The sequence below is a fragment of the Mauremys reevesii genome, linkage group 1 (genome assembly GCF_016161935.1).
Source record: "Mauremys reevesii isolate NIE-2019 linkage group 1, ASM1616193v1, whole genome shotgun sequence".
Taxonomy (NCBI): domain Eukaryota; kingdom Metazoa; phylum Chordata; order Testudines; family Geoemydidae; genus Mauremys; species Mauremys reevesii.
In genome coordinates, this window is record NC_052623.1 from 342,940,584 (window position 1) to 342,967,848 (window position 27,265).

Consider the following 27,265-nt stretch of genomic DNA (forward strand, 5'->3'; position numbering starts at 1 on the left):
TAATCTCATCTCCTATGAAGGGACAGGACAGGAAAGAAGTGCCCTGCAATGATCATGGAGTAACATTAATACAGGTCACTGGCAGCCACAATACATGGTTGAACTGAACTTTATTTATAGGCTTTTGTACAGCGCTTATTATTGACTTACAATTACCCCATGGGGATTTTGCTGAAGACTGCAGATTCCTCTTGATTGATAGCCCCACTGAGACTGTCTTAAATCTCTCCTCAGATCCACTCAGGGCTCCATAACAGATAGCTAAAGAACCCTTTACATTTTATTGATTTCAGCAGCCTGTACATTTCATCATCTTCTGGGCAGGGACCTGTCTTGTTATCCGTTTGTAAATCACCAGCTGCACGTTCACACATCATCCAAATCCCCACTGAAGTCAAGGGAAAGACTGAATGCTTTGATGGGTTTTGGCCCCAATCCTGCTTCCACTGAATCCAGTTGTGCTGGGTCAAGCTCTATATAAATTAATTAATATTATTCATAATGACTGTCATATATTTTACTGGTAAATTTCTGTTGCGCCCTTTATAGTTTATCACTATAAAGTACCAAAAGTTTTCTTTTATAATGAGTATTCTGAAGATAAGATGCTTCCTTTGAATATTTTGCATAGGATACAGAAAGGAGACAAGTGCCATTTTTCCACAGTTCTTTTCCATACTAAACGGTCTATGAAAACACTAGAGAGAACCATTGGATGCTGACCTGATGCTATTTCTATTCAGGAAATAAAATAGTTTTTTGTATACTTTTAACACCAAGATGATCCCGGTTTGAATTCAAAACTGTAGACATAGGTTGCCATCTTGTGGCAAACGTGTTTTTAAAAACACTGCATAGGGTCTTTGTTGATTAAATAGTCACTTACCATCACCCTTGGGCAAAGTCTAGGCCAAAGTTTGGACTCCAATATGAGGAGGCACATTTAAACCTGGTGTAAGCAAATGAAATTCCATTTACTTCAGTGTGCTGTGGATCAGGCCGACTAAGAATTCTTAGTCTTTCTTTTTCTTATCTGAATGTAAATGTTAGCAATTTTTCTGAGAAATAAAATTATCTGAGATGAAATAATGACCGCAGTGCTGTGCAAATCTCATCCTGTTCATTTAGGGCCTTATTCTTCCACTCCTGTTCTGCAGGCTATAGGCTGGAGGAGTTCAGGGTCAGAGGGGTGTCTGCAATGCTCAGAGGACTGTAAAGCAGATAGCAGGGGTGAGTCCTTGCAGGTGTCAGGTGGAAAAGAGTAGGATGTCCATTGAGCAGTTATGAAGGCTATGCTCTGCCTTTCCTTCAGTCCAGGCTGTTAAGGATCTATCTGGTCCTGTGCACTGTCTAACACAGTGCCTCTCAACCTTTCCAGACTACTGTTCCCCTTTCAAGAGTCTGTTTTGTCTCATGTGCCCCCACGTTTCACCTTAAAAACGTGCAAAGTCAGACATAAAAATACAAGTGTCACAGCACGCGATTACTGAAAAATGGCTGGCTTTCTCATTTCTGCCATATTATTATAAACGAAATCAATTGGAATATAAATATTGTACTTACATTTCAGTGTACCATATACAGAGCAGTATAAACAAGTCATTCTCTGTATGAAATTTTAGTTTGCACTGGCTTTGCTTGTGCTTTTTATGTAGCCTGTTGTAAGACAAGGCAAGTATTTAGATGAGTTGATGTACCCCTTGGAAGACCTCTGCTTACCCCTGGTTGAGAACCACTGGTCTAGAACTCATCGCTAAGTTGCCTACTGGAGCTCTCCAGTAGAGGGAATGTTTCTGTCTGATTTCCCATTTATGTTCTCTGAGAAGAAGAGCGGTGTCTGCTCTCCCATCTAAATGTTCTGATGGAAAAATTCCTTCCCTGGGCTCCCATAAGTTCTTTTTGTGAGGTGAGGGCACCCTCTTCACCATCTATTGCAGAATGGGGAAATCATGCCAGACCCTGCAGCTGAATTCTAAGGGAACATAAGAACATAAGAACATAAGAAAGGCCGTACCGGGTCAGACCAAAGGTCCATCTAGCCCAGTATCTGTCTACCGACAGTGGCCAATGCCAGTGCCCTGCCCTGAGGTGAACAAACAACAGGCAATGATGATCTCTCCTCTCATCCATCATCATCCTCTCCATCCTCTGACAGAGGCTAGGACACCATTTACCCATCTCTGGCTAAATAGCCATTTATGGACTTAGCCACCATGAATTTATCCAGTCCCTTTAAACATTGTTATAGTCCTAGCCTCTCACACTCTCCTCAGGTAAGAGTTCCATTGACTTTGCTGCGTGAGAAGAAGAAGAAGAACTTTTTTTTTTTTTTTTTTTGCCTATTAATTTTATTTATTGACCCTTAGTCCCTAGTTTTTGGGAATAAGAATATAATCCTAAAGGAAGGACTCCTTTACACAAGACTTTCTCAGTGGAAATGGGCTAGGAACTAAGGTCCAGACCCTCAAAGGTATTTAGACTCCTAATGTCTGTTGAAATCAGTGGAAGTAACGAGGCTCAAACCTTTGAAGATCTGGGGCTTGTTCACTTCTTTTCTTCACTAGACTCTTCTGCTTTTTTTTAATGAACTCTCAGGTTTTTAAAACTGATCCATAAGTTAAGCTACAAATACCAGTGGTCTGGACCAACTATTGAGGGAGCATTCAAACGAGCATTTGCAATGCTGTTAACCACTGGAGCTGTGTGGACTGAGGTGTCTGTCCCATGGAAAGTTTTGCATTTCTGAGATTTTTTTCATTCCAAATCTGACCAAAGTTTCGGAAATAAGAATGTTTCCATAAAATAGAAATTTTCAAAAAATTCTGTATTTAATATTTTAAAAAAAATCTGGGAAGGCAAGCTGGCTCCCTAGCTGTTTACCTGGTGGGCAACCAGGGGTGGGCAGCCTGGGAAGCCCACCTGTCAGGACAGCAGAAAATCAAGCAGACAGGTGCCTGGTTTCCATGAAAACTTTGGATATAATCATCACATCTCCATGGAACACTTTGATTCTATCAAAACAGTTGTCTAGAGGAAAATGCTGATCAGTTGGAACATATATGACCGGCTCTGTGTCAAGCTGATTCTCAATCAAGTAACCCAAGATAAAATTTCTAGTGTAGATGGGTTACTCTTTGCTAGGGAAAAGGTGTGTTCTTAACTCGAGGTAGCTGTTGTGAGTTAAATCCTAGAAAAGACAGGGCACATGAGTTAGCAACCTGCTAACTTGTGTGAAAGCTACAAACTGTCGTCTTCACTCAGATTTTACCTTCTGTTAGTTAACTCAAGAACACGCCTTGTTTCCTTGTGAAAACAAGGCCTAAGGGTCTGATCCAAGGCCCATTAATGCCACTAGGAGTCAGTTGACTTCACTGAGATTTAGGGCAGGCTTTTAGGCCAAATCTTCAATCTATTTAGGCACCTAACTCCCTGGAGGTAGGCGCTTATATACCTTGGAGGATCTGAGTCTTAGTTCCCAAAAAACATCCACTTGCTCTTTTCAAATTCTCATGTGCATGGACTGTTAAAAAGGAGAAAATATTTAGCAGAGAAAAACAGACTCTCAGCAACAAGTTATTTTCCACAAGGGAATGGATGTTAGTATCACAAACTATTAAGGAAAGTAGAAAAAACAGGAGGAAAAAGCAAAGGGCATTGCATATACTTACTTGCTCCAACATGGCAAAGATTTCCATGACAAACCAGTTAGTGGTACCACAGTGTATAACATACTAGTTCATTTCAGGATGTTGTATGATACGGGTCTTCAATTGACTTCTTTCCCTCCTTAGGCTTAGAAAGAGTTCACATCTGCTTTGAATGAAAGTTTCAAAGAGACTAACCAGTCCTTTCTCAAAGACAGATAGGTCTGTGCAATCTTCCTGTCTCCTTTGCATGGGAAATCTTTCATAGCTTCTTCCCCCTACCCTCCCTTTACTGCCTGTATGTACACACGGTACAGTTTGCTTATTTCCTGCTCATTGGAGTGCCGAGAAGAGACTGGTCTTTATTTTCTTCTCCCTGTCACATAACATAGTAACAAATGGTTAATAAATACATTGGCACATGGCAGGAATCCAGTGTCCCTAGTGTGGTATTGCCATCTCCAAGCATTAAAAAATCATAAATCAGGATAAAAAAAATCATGATTTTTTTTTTAAATAATAAGTTTGGTGTTCTTTTTATTTGCCATCTGGTTTTCTGAGCCTTATACACATGGATCACATTTTCAAACTCCACAATCATGTGGGTTAGAAATTGACTCTTTTCAAAATGAAAGTTGAGATTTTTTACCTAATTGCATGAATCTAAGAGCTGAGGCATTAAGAAAAACACTAGAACCTCAGGGGAAACCTCAGAGAGAGGTACATCACCCTCTCCCTTGTTAGTGAACCACTCAAACCACCCAATAAGTTTATTATTGATGCCTTCATTTTTCCCTTGGTATTGTTGATCTTGTTACATTTTTGTGGGTTCCTACAGGATTTTGTGGGTTTGCTTTCTATGGGATAGTAATATTTTTGGGGAACTTTTAGAGCAAAACCCACAACCTCCAGCATACATAGGAAGAATCTTCTTGTTTGGCATTTGCCTTTGGGAATTTTTTAAGCAATTTATACCAAAGAATTTCATAAATAGTTTATGTAAAGAGCACATTTCTAATAACAGTATATTTGTGAACAAACAAAGGTTAATACTCTCTCTCTCTCTCTCACACACACACACACACACACTTATTTAAAATGGCAGATCTCTGCTGTCTTTCTATCGGCTAGAGGGAATAGACAAGACACATTGTTGCAGATAATGTTCCAGGATGCAGTTTTGTTTAACTGAACTTAATTTAGTGTTTAATTAAATGTGCCACAAAGCAGCTTGAAAGTTACCAGAGAAAAAGGAAGCTGAATTCTTCTTTACTACTGGTTTCATCTCTCGGTTTCCTGGAAACTCGCAAAAAGTGTTCTGACAGCCTCCTGCTGAGCACCCGACCATGGTTTCCTGATGCTGGAGTATGGCTCACTGATTTTCAGCTTCGTTTCCTAAAGGTCTTGGCCATGCAAGAGACCCCGTTATGCCTGGTTATGGAAGAGTAACAATCATTAGCTTTTTAATCTTCCAAATAAGTTATATAGTTTTTAAATCTTCTAAGTATGACCATACTCATCTAGACGTCCACCTGAGTGCTCTTTTCCCAGGGGCCTTTCTTCTCCCACTCACGCCAGTGAGACACCACTGATAATGGACTTACAGCAGAAAAAAATCTGGTTCAAGAACTTCTATTGTTGTTATTTCATGGGTTGTTTTTTTGGGGTTTTTTGGGTGGGGCGGGGGTGTTTGCAGTGTTGCCCTTTTGCTGAGCAATAGCAGAATTCAGAACTTTGCAAGGGCAGTTTGGAGCAGAAATCGGTGATGGGGAGGCAGGTATTTTCTGGGTTATTATTTATTTACAAGATGTACACGGCCCATTTCCTGAAGCAAGTTGTAACAAATGGCCCACAGGCTGTTGCAGAAGCCTCAGGTAAGGCACTTCTGCTTTATTCCCAGAGGATGCTGCCTTTACATATCTCTCTCTCTCTAAGGCCCCCTTTCCTCCCTCAGCTGTTGAAATTTTATACCTGGGAAACCCCCAGTCCCAGGATCCCCACCTATCCTGGAAAGATGAGTCTGGGTGGCGACAATCTTTTTGCATAGCTGCCCTGAAAGGCAAAGCTACCTCCTAAAGGTTTAAGAGCCCAGACAAAGAAGAGCTTTTTAACTCACACAATCCCCATAGCAACTGTCTGAAAGTAATTATTGCATGGCATCTCTCAGTCTATGGAGAGTTTAGTCCTGGGTGCTTATCCATCAGTAACTTCTAATCAGTAAGACATTGGCATCTTTCATTAGGACAGTATTTAGTGTCTTAGAAATCTCTTGTTGCTGCTTTCTAACTCTGCTGCTCCTTCTCCTTCTATTATGTAATAAATCTATCCATTAAAGTAGGTGGAGATTTTTCTCTTTGCCATTTCATTCCACATATCTAAATAACCAAAAGACATAGTGTTCCATTGTCTGAAGGAAGGGAATTATTTTATAGAATCTTAACACCATTTTTCTAAAGCCGGGTTCTATTGTCATGCTCCCACTCCTCTTAGTCTCCCATCATCAACAAAGAGAAATCATTTTGTATCCAAGTCTATTTATACACATCGGAGCCTGAGAGGAAATGTTTTTAAAAAGGCTCAACAAGGTGTTACTTAAATGTGGTTTCCAGTTTTAAGTGATTTATTATGTATAAAATGAAAGGTTTTGTTCCAGAAGGCACTAGGACTTTGTATTCTCCCTCTTCATTTCAAGCAGCGGTTAGGCTAAGATTACAACAGGTGAAAGTTCTAATGTCTGTTCACCAGACCTTATAAAATAATGATATCCGGGAGCCATTTGGTTCTCATTAGATCCGAGACTGGAGCAATGAAAGCTTTTGAGAAAAACAGATCCTATGGCCAAGTTCTTCCTTTCCTCAAACAAAAATATCCTTCGTAAGCACAGAAGGCCACTTCCAGGGATGTACCACTGGTTTTTAAGCTGCCACTGCTTGCCTTTCACAGGTCACTACTCATTATTTAGGTGCTTTAGTCTTGCCAACGGTTTCCCCCTTGCCCACAACATTCTGAATATCTGAACTTTTTGCTTAGTTGGCGTCCGTCCCTCACTCATGTGCTCTCCCTGTTGCTCACGGTTGTTCTTCCCAGCACTGTCCAGGGTGTCCCGTACCTTAGCCCTTGATCCACATGCCTAGTGGATGGAATCACCATCACCCAAGTAAAGCATGAAGGGATTTGGAAGGACGAGGGCAGAAGGTGGCTGACAGGGACTCGTGTATGTGTGATTGGGAACGGATCTTTGCAATGAGGTTAAAGTGCTTTTACTACTCCTTGGCTTAAGGTACAAGTACTGGTTTTCTCTGAGATACATTATCTATTGGATGGCTGCACTATTATCAGGGTATTTTACTGGCATGATAGGCACCTATGGCCAGATTAACAAAGGCTTTGATTTCCCATCGTTTCAATGGGACTTAGGTGCCTAGGCACTTTTGAAGATCTCACTAGGCACCTATCTGCTTCTTTAATTGCCTAAATACCTCTGGAAACCCGGCCCCTTGTCTGCTGCAGCTTCTTACAGAAACCTGCTTCTGCACTATTGGCCCAATCCCGCAAGGTCTGCGGCCCACATCTTTAAAGGTATTTAGGCTGAAATCAGGGGGAAGAAGGTGCCTAAATACCTTTGAGAATCTGAGCCTGAGTCCCTTCAACTCCCATTGATTTCAACCAGAGCTGAAACTGCTCAAGGTATTGCCTAAGTTGCTCAACAGCTCTCAAGTTCAAGCCTTAGATTTGTCGGACCCACGTCATAGCAGCACACAAAGAGATCTTTCTTCCTGGTGCTCTCAACTTAACTGAAACCAGTAAACTTATTAGCAAACAGGAGGGGCAGAGGCTGGATTTTTAAGGTGAGTCTATGTGGGTTCGTTTGCCCACGTTCATAAATCATGAGGCAAACCACTAACTGCATCTCATCCTGTATAATCACTGGCTTAATTACCTCTATGGAAACTTTCTCAGATGGCTTTTGTTAGGGACCCTCAAGAATAATTATGGTGAAAATAGTGCAAAAGTACAGTTCATGGTGGGCCATGAGATGCATGTCTACTCGGTACAATAAGATGCTAAAAATAGTCCTGTTATATCCTTTCTACCACCAAGAAGATGAAGCGCAGATGTTGCAAAGTGCATGAAAGTGCAGTTCAAGACTACTGAGTATTGCTTCCTTGCATTATAGCACACATTAGCATTTCTGTGGCTGATTGTTCCTAACAGATGAGATATTCTCATCTGTAGCCATCCAGTCTAGAATCCAAGAGGCAGTGGCTAGGATTTAATGCTTTTAGAGATGATGAAACCATCTTCTTTGCCAAATAGAAAGCTCCTTACAGCTCCTGTACAGTTTACTGACAGAATCTACACTTTTTAAAGTGTTTTCTTTTCCCTTTTCAGCCTACTTGTAGGCAATGATGAACTTGAAGCTCTGTCTGCTCTATGTATTTATATACCCTTCTCATCACCAGCTCCAGGAAAGCTCTTGTTCAAAGTTTACCACCATGAGTGAAGGGGAAATCCAGATGATTTACCCCCTCTTTTAATTCTACTATCATCCCTGCCAAGGGGGAAGATTAGAGCAGTGGTTAAGGTGCCCATTTCCCAGCTCAGGTCAGCTCTTCATCTGTAAAATGGAGATCACAGCACTTCCCTACCTCACAAAAGTGTTGTTAGCATAAAGACCTCGAAGACTGCGAGGTGCTCAGAGACTGCAGTGATGAGGGCCATATAATAATACCCAACTTTTGTATAGCCCTTCTCATCAGTATATCTCAAAGTGCTTTACTATTCAGTATCACTGTCCCTATTCAACCCCCCAGATGGGGAAATTGAGACACAGGGACGTGAAGTGTCTTGCCCCAGATCATCTAGCAGGTCTGTAACAGAGCCAGGAATAGAACCCAGGTTTCCTAAGGCCTAGTCCAGTGAGCTACCTGCAAAAACTCACTGCCCCAGATCATTTTTGCTTTGAAATGCACAAATATCCCAGGCGTGTTCCAAAAACATTTGTGCGAAGAGATCTCCCTTCCATCCCCAGGTTCATTTATACAACGCGAAAATAGTGCTATTCTAACTCTATTACAGTATCCCCTCTCCCTGAGGAGGCAGTCATTATGTTCATCATCACTCTCTAGCAGCATCTGCTATTTTTAGGAACAAAGTAACAGTTCCCAGCAAAAGCACGCTAGGTAATTTAAAAAAAAATATTTTTTGCCATCTAGCATTGCTTTCTTCACTGGTTATAACTTATGGATGAGAATTTTTTTTAAAATAGGAAACTAAATGAAACCTCCCAAGCTTCTCTTCCTCCTACCCCCTTAGCAAGTGCATACACCCCCTCATGCCTGAGGTTTATCATCAGCTAAAAAGAGGATCTTTAAAATATTGACAGCACAGCATTGCTTTTAGCCATTTCCCTCACTGACAGGGAAGCAGGGGAAGGAAGATCTGGAGTAAGTGGCTGGAGATGTAAGGTTGCAGCAGCCCAATACCGGTTGCTAGGAAATGCTCGCATATCGCCTTGTTGACTGGATGGTGAGCTGTGGCTTCCAGCAAGCAGAGAACCTGGAAGATCAATCGTTACCATTTGTTCATAAATGTCAGCAGAGGATTCTGGGATGTCACAGATAATCTTCATTTATAATAAATACAGAAAATTGTGTCAGATAAAAATCCTCTTCCAGTGAGAGCTGAGTTGTCCATGTGTCACCACCAAAGTTTATAGGACTATGAGGATTAAGACACCATTTTAGAAGATACTTGAGCACAGGCCTCACTTGATGCACATTCGTTGCATTGAGTTCAGTAGGTATGTGGTTAACAGGGGCGGCTCTAGAGCCCAGCGGGGCAAGCACCCGCCTGGGGCGGCCCTTTCCCAGGGGGGCGGCAGGGGCTGCTGGTTGAGCTGCGCAGTCATGCCCCTGGGAGGTCCACCGGAGAGCCCCCGGGACCGGGACCCCTGCTGCACTGTGGACTGGTCCGGCGGTCTGGGCTGCTCGGCTGGCTCGACCCGCCCTCCCGCACAGCTGACTGACGACAGCTTAACCGACCCAGCGCGCGGCGCAGAGCCGGAGGTCTAGCTGAGCGCGATCAGCCACCCTCCGCCAGCCAAAGCTCCCGGTCCGTCCGCTGCTCCCTCGGGCGGCATCGCCGCACCCGGGCATGATTGCTTGGGGCGGCCAAATTTGTAGAGCCGCCCCTGGTGGTTAAGAACCTTACTGAACTGGCATCTAAAACAACATGGCATGTCTGGAGCAACAGGGAAATTCATGTATTTTAGAGCGGTATGAAGAGCTTTTAAAGGACAGGCCTGCTGGAAAAGTGCCACGGCAACCCCTAAAAGGAGAAAAAGGCAATAAATGTTTAATCAGCAAGAAGTTGGAAGGGTGTGCAGGCTCGATGAGGCCTCAGGATGTGTTTTATTATGTTAAATTTATTGTCCAATCCCTTTACAGAACAGTGCTGATTTACAGGGTTGCCAACTGTCTAATCTCAGCAACCCAAACACCCTTGCCCTGCCCCTTCCCCAAAGCCCTGCCCCCCCTTGCTTGTTCTCCCCCATCCTCACTCACTCTCACCAGATCGAGGCAGGGGGGTGTGGTGCAGGACAGGGTGCGGGCTCTGGGCTGGGGGGTGAGGCCGAGGGGTTCAGAGTTTGGGAAGGGGCTCCGTGCTGAGACTGGGATAGGGAGCTGGGGAGTGGGAGAGTGTGGGTGCAGGCTCCGGCCGGGCGGCACTTACTTCGGGCAGCTCCTGGAAGCGACCAGCGTGTCTGGCTCCTAGGATCAAGGATAGCCAGGGGTGTGCACTGCCCCTGCCTGCAGTTTCCAGCCAATGGGAGCTGCAGAGTTGGTGCTTGGGGTAGGAGCAGCGCGCAGAGACCCCCTGGCCACTCCTGCACCTGGAAGCCAAAGGGACACGCCGGTCGCTTCCAGGAGCCACGCAGAGCCAGGGCAGGGAGGGAGCCTGTCTTAGCCCCACTGCGCCGCTGACCAGACTTTTAGTGGCCTATTAAAATCACCCAGATTGGTTTCAGTAGCCACTGGGAGATGGATTCCAATTCCGGGAGACTCCCAACCAATCCAGGAGGGTTGGCAACCCTAATGTTAAACTGCGTGTTTTGTTCAAAGTGAAAAAACATGAGGGGTAATTCCAAACTGGCAATGGGGAGCTACATGTTGTGGCTCTCCTCCGGGAAGGGAAAGGTGGGGCGGGGGGTGCAGAACATAACAGTCAAGGTAAGGGAGGGTGCAAAAAAGGGAGACTGATGCAGCAAGGGTACGTAGTGAGGACAGCGTCCTTCAGTGTGGTCAGGGGCTTTTCCCCTTTATTACATAGACTGCTCGACAGTCAGTCCAAAAGCTCACTCCACAAGGGGATCCGGGCTACAGGAAGTGAGCCCTTCCAAGAGAAGTTAACAGTGCTACCAACTCTTTGCATTTTAGCCTGAGTCCTGCTATCTGGTGATCGTTAAAGCCCCAGTTCCTGGAATCGCGTGACTGTGAGCTCAGCTTTCTTGGAAAAATATTCTACACATCTTTCTAGCACTTGTGATTACAGAGAAATGCTGTAAATATGACACAAAAAAGCAGAAGAAGGAAAAAACAAATTGATTTAGCTTCTGATGATTGTTGGGAGCCTGAGCCATGATTTTCGAATATTTGGGGTGGCATTAGTGAGTAAAGGAGCAACCAAGAGAAGTTATTGTAAACAACTAGTTCAGTCTTATTGCAATGAGGTTCCATGCAGCTCCTCAAGCTAGACTGGTTCTGTGCCTTGTATGTTTCCCTCCCAATTTTCCCTGCCGCTCAGAGTGTGCCATGTGCCCCTTCACACCAACTCCTAACAGTTGTTGGGAGCAGAAGGTCTTTATAGATCCTACGGTTAGGAAAACCCTGCACTTGTGGCCTGATCCTGAGGAGCAGCTCTTGCAGAGTGCCGACTATCCTCTACTTCCTGTTCACATCCTGGTACCAGAGGATGCTCAGCACCTTACAGGACAGGACCTCACGATGGAACAAATTCCAACAAGTATCCTAGACCTGAATTAGTGAGATTCATAGAGTTGTCTGAAAACAACTCAGTCGTGCTGCTAGGACTAACCAATTCCATTCTCTTTACATCAGGAGATACCCTCTTGCAACAAACATAGCTGTGAAGGGCCAAATCCTTCCAGATTTCAGTGGGCTGGATTGTGGTGGATTCTAGCCCATTGTGTGGGTTTGTTAAGGGCCACCCTTGCTCATCTTGCATAGTACCTTTCTCCACAAGCTACTCATTGCCAGGGAGGCCCTATATGAACATGGAGCACTGTCACTGCAGTGCTGATTATTTGAAAACCCCGATAGTTTAAAAGGAACAGCCGTACCTGGCTACCTTTGCCAAGGAAAAAAATGTAGCTGAAACATAACAGAAAAGGTGACAGGAGTTTAACAGTGATTATTGATCAGATACTGTACTTTGGTTATCTTGCTTCTACCTCTCTCTGTATATTTCCCCCCATCATTCGGAGGAAGCCAGGCAATACAATAATAAAATCAGTAGATATGATTTATAATGTCATACCTTCTAGGTCCAATGTGATCCTGTAAGGACTAGCACAAATAGCCACTGATCACTAAGGGCATGTCTACATGGAAACTCCCCCCTCCACAGACACACACTAAATAACAATGGTGGCGAGTCTTTAAGCCTGGGTCTACAGACCCAGGATGGCAGGGCTCATGCCATGGTGCTAAAGATAGCCACGTAGATGTTCCAGCTCAGGCTGGAGCTTAGGCTCTGAAGCCGGGTGGTGAGCTAAGAGAGGAAACCTACCTAAGGGTATGTTTATACTGCACACGAAGCCCAGGCGCCGGCTCAGGTTTGAGCCCAAGCCCCCCTTCCGTTCACACACAAATCAGTCTGACTTGGGTCAACAAGAACTCCCATGGTCCTGCTGGGGGTGAATCAGAGCCAGAGTCTTGCTGTGACTCGTGTCCAAGTCCTGTCATTTTGCAGTGTGGGTGCAGATTAAGCCGCAGACCCAAGTCAGAAGGCCTGTGTAGTCCAGTTTGGATGCATTAGCATGGCTCCTGCAATTGTAAACCCAGGTTTACAATGCAGTGTGCATGCTCAAGCACATCCTTGGAAATACTGAGCCAAAAAACCTGGGCCCCACACTCCTGGGCTTAGTGTACAGTGTAAACATTGCCTTAAGGACACAGATAGACAAATTACTATAGAGGAATGAGGTTTGATCTGGAAAAGAGGACCAACTATCTTAGTCTGTAGCACAATAGAAGAAAATTTCTTTTAAGATATTGTTTCAGTGGTATTTCCCACCAGTCAGGTTAAAATAGAGAGAGAGAGATTGAATGGGGATCAGTGTTGGAGCAACTGTGGTGAAAGAGGAGATTTTAAGCATATATAGTGGACATGTCTAGTCATTAGAGAGTAACGAGATGCAATCTGTAACTAAATATCACAAATGGTTGGAAATCTATTACCAAATGATCCTTTGGTTATCCTCCTGGGGCTTCCCAGTGGAAATGGTCACACAAGAGGAAATGAAAGAAATAATTTCTCATCTGCTAGTAGCTGCTCAGCTATTGAGAGTCTCTAACTGTAAAAAGAAATATAGTCCCCACTGGTTCAAAAAATATGGGAATTTGTGGTTATGGAAAAATTAACACACCAGCTACATGCCAGCAAAACAGACGGAAGACAAATTGAGACTGGGATATTTGGTTACCTTTTATTTGATACTCAGACAAAACATATTAGTCTGCAAACAACCAGCACATCTGTCTAATTTTTTTAATATTAACTTTTGATAGACATATTTGGTTTGTTAAATGTGTAACCCGAGATTTTACTTAATTTAATGAATTCACTAGAAATGATATATTGTAGGTGTTCTAATGATGCTCCCTCTCTCATATGGTAACAGACAGATCTGATAATTGTATGTCTATACAGTGTCTCTTTAAACAAAAAATCACTTTTGTAATGATGATTTTGTTTCTGCTATTTGCATGACAGGGATTTGTAAGCCTGTTCCTATTTCCTAATTAAATATAGCATAAAAAAGTATCAGAATTAAGAGTCTGAGGCTCAGAACACATATGTTTTGCTGAAACCCACTCAGAACAAAGACTGTTTTTACCTACAGGTTAAAATCTAAACTTGCAAGAACTAGTCTCAAGGCTGAATTAGAAACTCACAAGCACCTACCACCCAATTAGTCCTAGTTATTTTTGGCAAGGAAGTTAGGTGTACAGATTCATTGTACAAATATGCAATATGTTATCACCACCTAGTGGCTAACAGGAACTTTTGCATCTCTTTTCCTCTCCAATATTTACCTTTCAGATAAAGCTATAAGCCTCTTTGTATATTCTAAAACTTCTCGATGACTCAATCACATCAGAAAACTAGTGTGCCCCAATAAATACATACAACATGTAACAAAATGATATGAAGATATCAGGAGTAGAGAACTGGGAGAATGTTTTAAGCCATAGGAGGACAAGCTTGCCTTTACAGATAAGATGTACAGCAAAATACCCTTTAATCCTTTCCGATAAGTGATGACAGCATGGTAACATTTTATGCTGAATCCTTCCAACCTTCAGGGAGCAGCCTAGCAGACAGCCTCTTTCCCAATTGATAGTCTTTCAAGATGATCACATCAGGTATCTCATTTGTCTTACTGTAACACCAGATAGTCCTTGCCACAAAGTATAAAGAACCAGAGACAACAGATGGATTTCTTAAAAAAAAAAAAAAAAACAAGACAGAGAAGCACAAGGACAGCACTAGTCAGCGTAAGAAACTAGCTGCCCAGACATTGGTATTTCCCTTCAGTCTGGTCTTGGATTGGCCTAGCATATTAATTCCTCTCTACTTCAAGGTGTGGCCTGCAGATTCCTCACTTCAGAAGATGGGAAAGTAGTTCTGCGTCTCCCACCATCCACTATTATCTGTCAATGTACAGAAATACTGTTAGAATGGTTTTCTTGTGGTGTTGACACCTACAGTATTAATTAGAGCCCATCTTCAGAACTGGGTGTGAATAGTAAACTTGGTCAAACATTTCAGAACCCCAAATGGCCTGGAGTCCCCCCGGCCCCACACACACTACTCTCTGCAGAATGTCCATCCAGATTTCCTATCATATTCACTTGGGGCTGGGTCTTCTCTCCATGATTTGTTTTATGAATGTTGTTATTCCTCATCTTTGCAGATTACCCATCTTTGGCATCATATCCTGGTTCTTTATTAAAAAGCAAAGAGAGACATGGCAACACTGCCATGCAGCTCTGAGTATGGTCGATATTAATATTACAAGTAGCATCTCAAAGCTATCATGAAGATCTGGGCCCCATTCTGCTGGGCACTGTATATGCATGAGGTAAACACCTGGCAGCTCTTTAGGGGAAGGACTATTTGGCAGACCAGGCAAAGGGTTTGAGAAAAGAACCATAACTTTCCCTACTTTACGGTGAAGGAAACCAAGGTAAAGAGAGAGTAGATGGCTTCCCTAATATCCCACAGGAAGTCTATGATAGAAACAGAAATTGAATCCTGATCTCCTCAGTCCTAAGACCATGCCTTAACCATAAGGCCAACCTTTCTCTCACTCATTTCTATTTCCCCACAGAAGTGCCTTCATTCCCTTAGGCTCCTCTGACAATCCCAGCCCTTAGTGCTCTCGCCTTTACACATTTCTAGTCCCTTAAGCTGTTGCTATCTCTTCCCAACTACTAAGGAGAAGTACCTAGTGCATCAGAGTTATAGCATCTGGGAGCCCAGCCAGAGGGAAGTTTGAGTAGGTAAGTTGAGATCACTATTATAAAAGAAACAGAGCCCTGTAATAAGTATCACATCATGGATGCAGGGACCGCAAATGCAGAAGAGCATAGAAAAACATGGGACCCAATAAATTAAGATTCAACTCCTACCAAGTTTAAATGTGGATCATTTTATCCAAGATCAAATGAGGCTGAGGAAATCAGAATGGGCAGCAAAGAATTTTAATCTATACATAGAAGCAAGACCAGTTGTGTCTCAAACTCCTGGGAGAACGAGAACAATGAACATAAACTCCACCTCAGGTACAGGTGCTCAGCAAAACACACTGAACCTGCTGATTTAGGAGCTTGTGCTTAGTCAACCATGTCTGAAACTTTTGGCTTCTCGGCCTTAGCATCCTTATTTCGACACTGGGGATCATAGTTACCTAAGTGTCAGAAAGCACTTTGGGACTTTTAGGGCATGATTCACCACAGTCACTCCAGCTTTATGGGGAGTTTCAGGCCCATTATTATTTCAAGTACTAAATGGAGGATCATCTACTCTCTGGGGTGGTCCTCCCCCATCAAAAAGGTCAAAATGACTTGGTTGTGCACTGTGGGGAAGCTGGCATTGCAACCCCCTGTGTAGTACCAGCTCTGTGGTTAAAGAGAAACTGCCTGGAAGACTGTAAATCTAGCACCTTCCAGCAGCGTTCCATTCACTTTAGAGGGGAAGTGATCTCCAAAACCCATTCTTTATATTACAGGTGGAGCCTAGGACCTTTCTCAAGGATCAGAGCCTCATCGTGTTAGACAATTGAAGACAGTCTCTACCTATGTCAGGTCAGGCAGAATATGGTAGTATGATGAAAGAAACAAGATGGGGGTGAGGTGGGAAGATGAAGTAATAAAACAGTTTAGCAGAAGTCACTCTCACCCCTTGTGTAATGAAGGTCTAAAGACAGACTAACACATGCCAAGAGGCTAAACCAATATTACTTCTAGAGTGATACATTTGTTCTAGATTGGCATTTCCGTACAACGTCTCAGCAAAAACAGGAGTCTTACCCATTTAAGAGTTACAAAAAAAATCTAAAAATATAGGTGACACTGCATCTCTAGTTTCTGTACTTCCATAGAAATCAGATCATCCCAGTTCAGATCCACTGCTGATATAAATACGCACAGGTCCGTGGACTTCCAGCATCACAAATGTACCTCAATAACTTTGAAGATAAAATTCTACTCCTCATGTTATCAAACGTATTTACAAGAGACAGAGAAACTCAGTATGTTAATCTGAGTGTATAGAATTTATACCTTCCAGCTCTCCAGATCCCTAGCTGGTATAAATTAAAATCAATGGAGTTATACTAACTTATACCAGTTGAGGATCTGACCCTCAATATGTAAGCTAGTGTAGTTTCAACTCCCGCCTAGATTTGGTCTAGATTCTGCATTACTTTGAGTTCTCTGTTCCAGTTAGAAGATTTCCCATATTTCATTTCCACCTACAAGAAACCAATTGGGTGATTATGGCAAGGTTCCGAGATCATCATGGTCACATGAACTTGGAGCTAGGAAGGTTTACAGCAGCTGTGAATCTGGCTGACTTTGAGGTGTCTTCATATTCTATATAAAACATCCCACTTCGCAAAACACTATGGACAACCCCAATCCTGCGACCTACAAGGGCCAGATACTGGATTTCCTACAGTGATTAGTGCTATTGAGATCCTGGGCCCAATAGTAAACATTTGCAAGATTTGGTCTTGGGTCCCAAACCAGCAAACTGCTGTGCTTGGCCAGGCTCCAGCATCTACATGGAACCTAAAAGTCCAGAAGAGTCTACCTGAGCAGAGCAGCTTGCAGCACTGAGGCCTGTGTTCACTGTTCAACTCCTAGGCCTGGTCTACACTGGGGGGGGGGTCAAACTAAGGTACGCAAGTTCAGCTACGCGAATAGCGTAGTTGAACTCGAACTACCTTAGTTTGAACTACTTACCTGTCCAGACGCCACGGGATCGAAGTCCGCGGCTCCCCCGTTGACTCCGCCACCGCCGTTCGCGGTGGTGGAGTTCCGGAGTCGACGGGAGCGCGTTCGGAGTTCGATATATCGCGTCTAGATGAGACGCGATATATCGAACTCCGAGAAGTCGATCGCTACCCGCCGACCCGGGCGGGTAGTATGGACGTACCCCTAGAAACTGAGGATGTACTATAATCCTACTTGGAAATATTCAGATTTAGAGCTGCCTGTCTTGTCTGTTTCCCCCTGTAGGTTTGAGCCTCTGCTCTGCCTGAATTTCAGCAGAATATCTTGCTGTCTGCCCTTGTGAGCCCTCCCACCACCGATGCTGCTGAGCTTGTAAGTACTAGGCACCTTTTGTGCTGCCTCTTCACCATACTTCTCGGCTTAGAATTGTTCCTTAGAAGTGTTGTGCCTGCCCCCTCCAGTTTAGTGTCTTCGAATGAAACGGTGACATCTGGCATTTCTTTTATTAATCCTCTGTTGTAATTCATTTTTAATTATAGCAGCATATCATTGTTCCGGTACCTGCACAGAAATGTACTGAAGTGACAGAGTTGTTCGTCTATTTGCTTGACAGCTTGTCTCTTGCTTTGCCAGAGATATTTCCTTAGAGAAGCATTGCTTAAATTATGGGGCTGGAAAAGGAAACAAAGCAGGGTCTGTACAAAAGACGTGTCACTGCAGTAATGTGATGATTACAGTGTGAAGAGAAATTCAGGTTCTCTCAACTCTTGCTAACACTTTCAACTTATATTAAACTTCCAACCAAGGATGTTCAAGTCACTTTGCAAACTTTTATCGCCGAAGGCTCTCCGCACGCTTTTCTGGTTACAGATCAGGAAACTGAGGTCCATCCGATGAAGTGGGTATTCACCCACGAAAGCTCATGCTCCAAAACATCTGTTAGTCTATAAGGTGCCACAGGACTCTTTGCTGCTTTTACAGATTCAGACTAACACGGCTACCCCTCTGATACTTGAGGTCCATGACTCACCCATGTCCAAACATAGAATCAGTACCTGAACCAAAAAATTCAAGCGTTCTTTATTTATGATACTTATCTGCCTCCTCCTCCCTACAATCCCCATAATATCTTTAATACACTTACCCTCAAAACACTCCTGTGAGGTAGGGAAGGACTATCATCCCATTTTACAGGTGAGTAAAATGAGACAGTGAAACTAAGTGACTTTCCTGAGGTCACACAGGGTGTCTGTGGTACAGCTGGGAATTAAATCTGTCTCTTTCATAGCCCAGGTTAGCACGTTAAGCATTGGACCAAACCACTCAGTAGCCTGCAGACACAAGACTACCCCTGCACTTCCCCTCTATCTACACACCTGTATTGAATTCAAACAAGCTAATTTCCCTAAAATACATTCCCTTGAAAGCTATTGAAGAAAACAAATATCTCAGAGTTTGGTGTTTGAGTGAGACTTCTCTACAATATAAAAGCTAGGGAAAAGTTTACTTCATCCTTAGTCTGAGATTCCAGCGCTAGTGGGATTTCCCAAGTTCTGCCTCCATTATCTCAGGAATGTTGCTGCTTTATCAGTGAAAATGCTGTTGAATGCAGCAGCAGAGGAAGAGAAATGTGGGTCCTATCCAGGCAAACTCCAAAGATGAGAGCTCTTGATCGAGACCTAGCATTGTTCAGTCATTTATTGCTGGCAAGTAGTTTTATTTTATTTTCCTTTTTAGAATAATATTTTTTTCCTATTCAAGAAGAGAAAGCCAAGATTAAAATCTCAGTGGCCCACTGTAGCAGACATGGCTGGATGTGAAGAGGAACATATATTCAGCAAAGTGTGAAAGCCCATGTCTCCTCTAAGCGATCCACGGATTTTGCCCTTAATGGGGCATGCACATTTGGCATAATTCTCTGTTGTTTAAAGACAGCTTCCCCTAAGAGATGGTTCACTCACTCAAAGTGTGTGGACCTTTGCCTTAGGTATTCCTGATCACAGCTGACTGGTGTGGGGAAGTTTGAAGCTGGATGATTTTGGATTCATTCAAAATATTAAATAAATTTGACTTTGGCAAACTTTCCCCAATTAGAATCTTAAGCTTCCTTTCCCTACCTGTGAACACACATGCAAGCCTGGGTAGATAAGGTGCTGAAAACAAAAGGGGGTGAAAGATTGCTCTACACCCCTGGGTCTGGCATTCTGCTACTCCAAATTCCCTCCCTGAAGCTTTCATGGATTCTTCATTGTCTGGCTTTCTGACCAGACATTTGTCCACGTGATCACAGAAGAATAAAATCCCTGCAGTTTGCAGTAACTTTTCACCAACAGAGATCTCAGTTCAACCTTAATTCATAAATAAAAGTAACTGATTCCCTTAACCTAAATACCAAGAGTCCACTGAACCACTGTACAGCTGGGCACGATGTGGCATGATCAGGATAGCAGGGTTGTTCCTGTTACAGAGAGGATCACTATTCATTGGCCAAGTTACAAGAGACATTTTTTACTATGTTTGGTTACACTTTTGCTTGGCTAACACTGCTGATTCAGTATTGGAATCTTACTTCAACAATTGCCAAACTCCCTCCCACCCAAGCTAAGATACAGAGGTCAAGTGTATATGCAGGCTGAAGACATTCTGCCAAGGTGTTTACAAAGCTGCCTGTAATTGTAAGAGTAGCTGTCCATGGTACTAGTCTGAGGCACATGTCTTGATTTGTTCGAACTCTAATAAAAAATAAATGTAGAAATTACAAGTTTAGCATCTGTTTCTGTTTTTTTGGCATAAGGCTATTGTATGTCTATCTATGGGAGGCACAAAGTTTAAAGAGAAACAAAAACCAGTTTACTGGAGTGTTAGATGTATGATTTGTAGCCTTGTGGCTTGAGACAAAGGACCATATCCTCAACTAGTCAGAAGGTGGCGTACTTCCACTGAAATCAATAGAGCTACACTGACCTACACCAAATGAGGATCTGGCCCCTAGGTTTGAAATTGAAATTCAGTGTGAGCAGTTACATTGAACTCACTTAACAAAGTTAACAGAGTTGCTTGGGAAGTTAAGCTTTCAGCAAAATGAAAAAAAACATTTTGAAATTATTGAAAAATGTTGGTTTTGTCAAAAAAAAACATGCTGAAAAATTATGGAGTTCGGTGGCCAAAACCTTTTTTTAAAAAAAATAAAATAATTAAAACCAAAATATTTTTGTTGAAACAATTGTTGGTGAAAAGTTGTATTTGACAAAACTGTTAATTAAAAAAAAACAGGCAATGTTCAACCCTTGCTATTCAATGTGCCTCAGTGTTTGCAGGATGGGAGCCAAGGGTCCTCTGACACCAGCTCCCTGTCCTACTGTGGGCAGGTTGCAACATTTGTGCATCTCTAAAATTCATGCAATATTACCTGCCTCAAAAGGAGTATTGGGAAGATTACTGTTTTCCAAGTGTTTCAGTAACCTCCGATAAAGTACGGTAGATATCAGTGCTGTTACTATTACTCTAATAACCACACTTCAAAGCCGCTTTTCAAACTAATCTCACAGCTACCCTGTTAGGCAAGGAAGTAGATTTTGCAGAGAGAGAAATGGAGGGAGATACCTTAACTGATTTGCCCAAGGTGACACAGCAAGTCAGTGATGAAACAAGAGGCCAAATTATGATCTCAGGTGCACCAGTGTAACTCTGGAATAATTCCACTGAAGACAACAGTATAAATGAGATCATAACCCAGCCTATGGACTAAGACCCAGGACCGGTAGTTCTCAGCCTAGATATTCTGCTGCTGTGATTCACACTGATTCTTTAATACAGAGCTATAACATTATGGAAGGAGAGGTGAGCCCATCCTTTCTGGTATTGCTATTGCACCCTACTATTTCCCCAAATGTCTGAGGGAACACGGTGCTCTGCTGCAAGTCATTGTGCAGCTGAGCAATTGTGGAAGCACTTGAGAAATGGATATGTGTAACCTAAACATTGCAAAAGAAGTTTCCTTGTCATATTGGGATAATTTATTGCTCTGTTTAAGCTCGTTTTCATGGGTAATATTTCAAAAGTTAGACATGTAGCAAAGCACTGTAGTAATTTACTGACACAGAATGTGTTGTAATTTGGAAGGTCAAAACCACCATCTGAATCAGTACAGCATAGAACCAGCCTTTCAGAGCCTGCCATTCAGTCCCCCAAATGCTTAGAGTTAGTTGCTTAGCCGCTTAGGAAATGACGGTCTGTGTAAAAATCTTATAGAAATCGGCCAGATCCTCAGTGAGTGAAAAAAATCAGTGCAGCTCCATTAGTCAGAGAGGAGCAGAGACAGCTCGTTTACACAAGCTGAGGCTCTAGCCTAAGATGTTTTCTTATATTGTTCTCTTATATAATTTTGATGCTATGCTTTGTATAGGGATGACTGAATTTGTTCAGCTGCAGTAAAACCTATGGACTTTATTCTCTACTGGCCCAATTCCATTATTCCTTTGTAGGTACAGCAGAAAAAAAATAATTACCCCACCTATGGGACTGAGCCACAGAGTTAGGATCTAGACCCAGCTCCAAGTTGTTTCAAAGTTTCAGGATGGTTCCTTGTGGGGTTTTCATCTGGAGCACCATAGAAACAGGAGGAGAGTCCAGCTTTTGACATTCCACTTTTTCCCTGGTTGAATGTCCCAATGAGTAAAGGAAAGCTGATCATAAAGCATATTGCATTTACCAGTCCAGGAAATATAAGAGCTTTCTGGCTCTCCAACCAGTGAAATCTTATTGCAGATTCACTTATCCCCTGCTCATTACGAAGTGGTAGAAAGTCAGTGCTGGCGGTGGCTCTTTGAGCACTGTAAGTAATGTAGCTGAGTGCAATGCTGGACAAGGCTGGAAATTGATTTTAGCACAATGGCAATGTTTCAGTTGGGATGCTGATAAGATCTCCCTTCTGCAGCTCTCTCAGTCTCAGGTTACCTTTAAACTGCAAACTGTGGTATTGAGGCTGGAGCACAGTGATTCATCTTTGGTTTGGGTTATAGAACTGGGAGGTTATTCATGTCCTTTTCTTTAGTCCTGTTTGCACACCCTTTGGGATAACTATTTGTGTTGCTCTGTTAAGACAGCAGAAAGCTGCAATTTCTTAAAATACAGGCCACCAACATGTAGCCATTAGCCTTCTCTGTTGCAGCTTCATCTTCCCATGTAATCACAGGCACCACGTTTATCCTTCATCCGTAATGCATGTGCCATTTTCTCCACACTGGTAACAACAGGTTCCCCTGTGGCAGTGGAGTCAGACTATCCAATCATATAACCACCCTCTACCATCAATCAGCAACCTGTATACTCTAACCTGCCATTAGCCTCCATAAAGCCTTTGCTTTAACCTAAGATTACTACACAGTAGCCATTACCCTTGTACACTGCAGTATAGGTAAAGTATTAAATTCAGTGAAGCTCCATGAAGGCACTGCTGTCTGTCTACATGCAGGATCAGGGCCTAAATAAAATGCTTTTATGGTCACTAGCATTTGCTATTAATACTTTGTCCTGATGCCTCCAACAAAAAATGTGGTTAGACGGCTTATGTGCTGAGACCATAGCCTGTCATGCTGACAAATATTGTCTCATTGTTGGCATGTAATCCCCAGTCTGTCTGCATCCATGTGTTTGAGTACTATTCTTAGCTCTTGGGGGTAGGGAATTATTTTTTTAACAGCACCTGACACTGTGGGGTCCTGATACATGATTGGGACTCCTACGTGTTACAATAATGGAAATGAAGTACTTTGCATACCACTATTGTTTTGTGATCCAGGGGAAAATGATCACCCTTTCTCAGCTGTATAGAAGGAAGAGATGGAGAGTATATCCTTTTCACCTTCCTTGGACTGGTCAGCTAAAAAGTTAGAACAGTCAGGAAATTCTGAATGACAGTATCATAGAATCACCTGACTTATCCTGCTCTGCTGCAACACTGCTGCATATAGTAATCAAACTAAGACCTCTGCTTGAGTTCCCTATTCACAGAATCCAGGACCAGCCACAATGGAATTGGGCTGCAACTATCATGGCAGCTTTCACTCAGAATTTTGTCTCTCATGTTATTTTAACACTTACTTGACATTTTCTTCTTTTTTTATCCTTCCATATCAAGTTGTGCGGGAATGTATTTCAAGTCCGTAACAGTTATCAATAACTCATCACTGTAATTGAAATACCACTGAAATGACTCCCCTAAAATAAGAAGTGCATTTTGGTCATTTTATACCGACTTCCCGCCCACTAATTTCATCAGCAATGGCCACGAGTCAGTGACCGAACCATCTTTCTTGCCAGACATTATCCTGCAGCTCTTCACAGTAGCTGTAAAATAAATGCACTTCAGAGCCCTGATCCAAAGCCTATTTTAATCAATGGCACTCCTTCCACTGACTTAAATAGGCTTTGGATCCAGGGTTATCTGACGTTTTATTAATGACAAAAGGCAGATGTACAAATCAATTTAACAGCTTCACCTTCCAGGCTTCTATTTTACTAAACTATCTCAGCAGCTAGGAAAAGTACCCTAATAAACCACAGTCTTTGTGCTGTCTGAATAATTTGTATAAAGCAAACATTGAACTGACAATTGAACTGACTGAATTAAATCTGAATAAAAATCAATAACCAATACATGAGACTAATTTCAGCTTGTTTTCTGATCTACAAACAGATCCACCATTTTCCTGGTTAGAGGGAAGCAAACAAAGTTCTGTAAATGATTGTTCTGTTGCTTGTTTAAGCAGTTTTTATGTTGTATGATATTACATTCAAACTTTTGATTAGACACTAGTCACATAGGTATTATTTTGACTGGATGCATAAACTTTTCAGTCAGGTTTCTGGCATAAGTGCACTTAATTATAAATTTTCTGTATTCTGTAGCAGTCACCTAAAATAGTCACTTAAAATGTACTGTTTCAGTGAATATTTCTGTCAGGAAGCTTGTTCAGAGTATTGAAGTAAAGCAAACAGTAAGAAGATGGCAAGAGAGCTTAAGTGAATTCATCTCAAAATGCTAATGACTATTTGAAAATCTTTTACAGCCCTGTCCAGGTCTCCCAGCTATGAACATAGCTTTTTAAAAAAATGATATGGGTCAATGGAAAACCTCTTTTTGTATCTAATGTGATAGTTAGCCAGAGGCCAAAATGTATCACGCTGAATTTGGATAATAAAACCCCAACCCACCTATTTGGAAAAATCCTACAGAATTTAATAAGTATGAACCTAAAAGGATTGGACTGACATTTTAATAGGATTCTATATAAAACTTAATAGAGAGAACGATCTCCATTCCTTGAACATTCCTGTAGAATTTTATAGCATAGGTATTTTCTATTAAATTCCAGAGGATGATTCACTTCTACTTTTTTAAAAAAGTGACCCTTTATAGAAAATCCCATTGAGTTGTCTATAAAGGGCCCTTGGTTTTGATTTTGATACTACAAAATAAGATCCACCCTGGCTTCGCTCATCTATAATTTTAGGTCCATTTATTTTCTTCCAACCTGCTCATCTGTTAATGTCTCACACATTACATAAATAAAGGTTTTGTATTATGACAACGTATCAGCAGAGGTACTGACACTCGGTCCCCTTCGATAAAACAAAGTGGTCAGCAGCTGGCAGGGCATTCTTCATAAGGGCCCCAGGGCTTAGAAATAGCCCTTTGACCAAGCAACCAGGCATAAACACTCCATACATTGATGATTTATCCCCTTACCTTTCTTCAAAGGCCTTTTTGGAAAATAGGCCCTGAAATCTGGGCTCTATTAGACCAGGAGTGGTGGGGAGGGTATTTCCAGTCCAGACCTTTTTATGACAAACAAAACATTTTGTTTTTTTGTTGTTGTTGCTTGGGCTCCGTGTGTGTGTATGAGCAAATTATTCTAAATTGCAAAAAGTAAGTGTCTGTTACAGCTCCATTTTGTTCTTACAGCTGTCCCCTTACTCCATTTTTTTTTTTTTCCTCTCCCTCCCCCCCTCCTGGCTGTTAAGTTTTGTTTCTGCCCTCTGCCCTTCCTCAAGGCCCCTTCTCAAGTTGTCCAAAGCCTTTGCCCCCTTCCTCCCAATGGGATGGCCACTTATGCTAAGCCACTGCACTGCCTTTTCGTTTTTATAGTCCTGTTATTACCTGTTAAAACTGGGCTTGGTGTGGGGTGGCCACTGCTGCTGGAAGACCTATTGTTTGTTTTTAGTTTTTTGAGTGGCTTAGGATCTGGGGGGCTAGCTCAAGGCTCACATGCCACATTTTTGAACAGACTTCAGAGAGGTTTCTTGCATTGCTGCCTGGTCTGATCAACAGGGGTTCTGGGGTCCTTTCTCCCGCTCGTTTTTTTTTTTTGTACCCCCTTTTTTTTGACCCCGAAAAAAAACAATTGCTGAGATCTCTCTGAGATCTGATTATCAAGACTGTTTCAAGATGCTTTGCTGTGCTGCTGTTGCTGCCTCTGGCCCTGGGGATGCTGGCTGTGCTGCTGCGCAGTGCCCCCCCCCCCTCAGCTGTGTCCCACTCACACTCAGCCCTCTGGAACTAGCAGCCCATAAGGTGCATCCATTATTAAGTTTAATATATTTATAAGTTTAGTTAGTTATAGAGAATTGTTGCATTGTGTTTGTTGTTGTGTAGTCTTGGTTAAGTTAGCTCATAGATAAGATTTTGCTGTGTTCTGTATAATTGTAATTGTCTGTCTTTCCACTGCCCCCCCCCCCCTTCTCTCTCCTGTCTTTCTGCTCTTCTCTCTCTCTTGCTCTCTGCTGCTGCTGCTCTGTGCTGTCTTGTTCTGTCTCCTAAATCTCTAAAAAAAATACCCATTTTCTTCCTTTTTCCTTTCTTTCTTTTCTGATACCCACCATTTCACACCACATTTTTACCACAAATTGTTTTTTAATGTATTTATTTTTAACACATTTTATCAATTTTAATATTTTTATTTTATATGCTTTTACACACACATACACACCTTTTACTTACTGTTACACCTATACCTTTATAACTCAGTGTTGTATTGTACTGTGTTGTATTGTGTCCTGTATCCTACTACCCTGTACCCTAAAAACCCCCCCCCAAACTGTTCACCAAAAACTACCCCCCCCCCCCCCTCCCCATTCCTTTTTTACCCCTTTTTGTTTTTTTTTTTTTTTTTTTTTTTTTTTAAATATTAATAACACTTCCCCACCCTGTAAATTACTCTATAATGCACCTAGTCAAGATCATGCTGTACCAGTATCACCTTGCCCTAAGCTTATGCCTTGCTAGCACAGCCCCCATACAGGAATAAGAACCAGCTCTACCAGAGCTCTGTTTGCTGTATTTCCATACACTGGAGCATCTGCAGAAGGGGACCTGAGGAAGACTTGGGCCTTTTGAATGTACCTTTTATCTCTAAGGACTCTGAATGGTAGATCCAGTTTGAATTTCACCTGGAAGTCTCAGGGCCTCATCCTGCAAGGAGTTAAGAACCTCTTGCAAGGTGCCAAGTGAACTTGTGTGTCCAGTTTTTTTGTGGGAGGTACTCTGAGCCTCAGATATCACAGCAAGAACAGTTAATGAAAGTAAGTTTCAGTCTTGTTTGGAGGACCTAGCTAAGAGGACAGAATTCAGAGTTCTCCCTTGAGAAGAGTGAAATTTTCTTAATACAAAAAATTGTCTTACTGTTACTATTTAAAGTTCATAATATTGTTTTATGAAATGCATCCCTGTCCTGCAGTGCAATAATTTCCATCTCCTCCAGGAGGAGCCTGTATACAGGCTAACTGAAAGGTACAATATAGGATTTTCTGTAGATAAAATATTTGCATTCATACCATCTGTCTTACAATGACAGT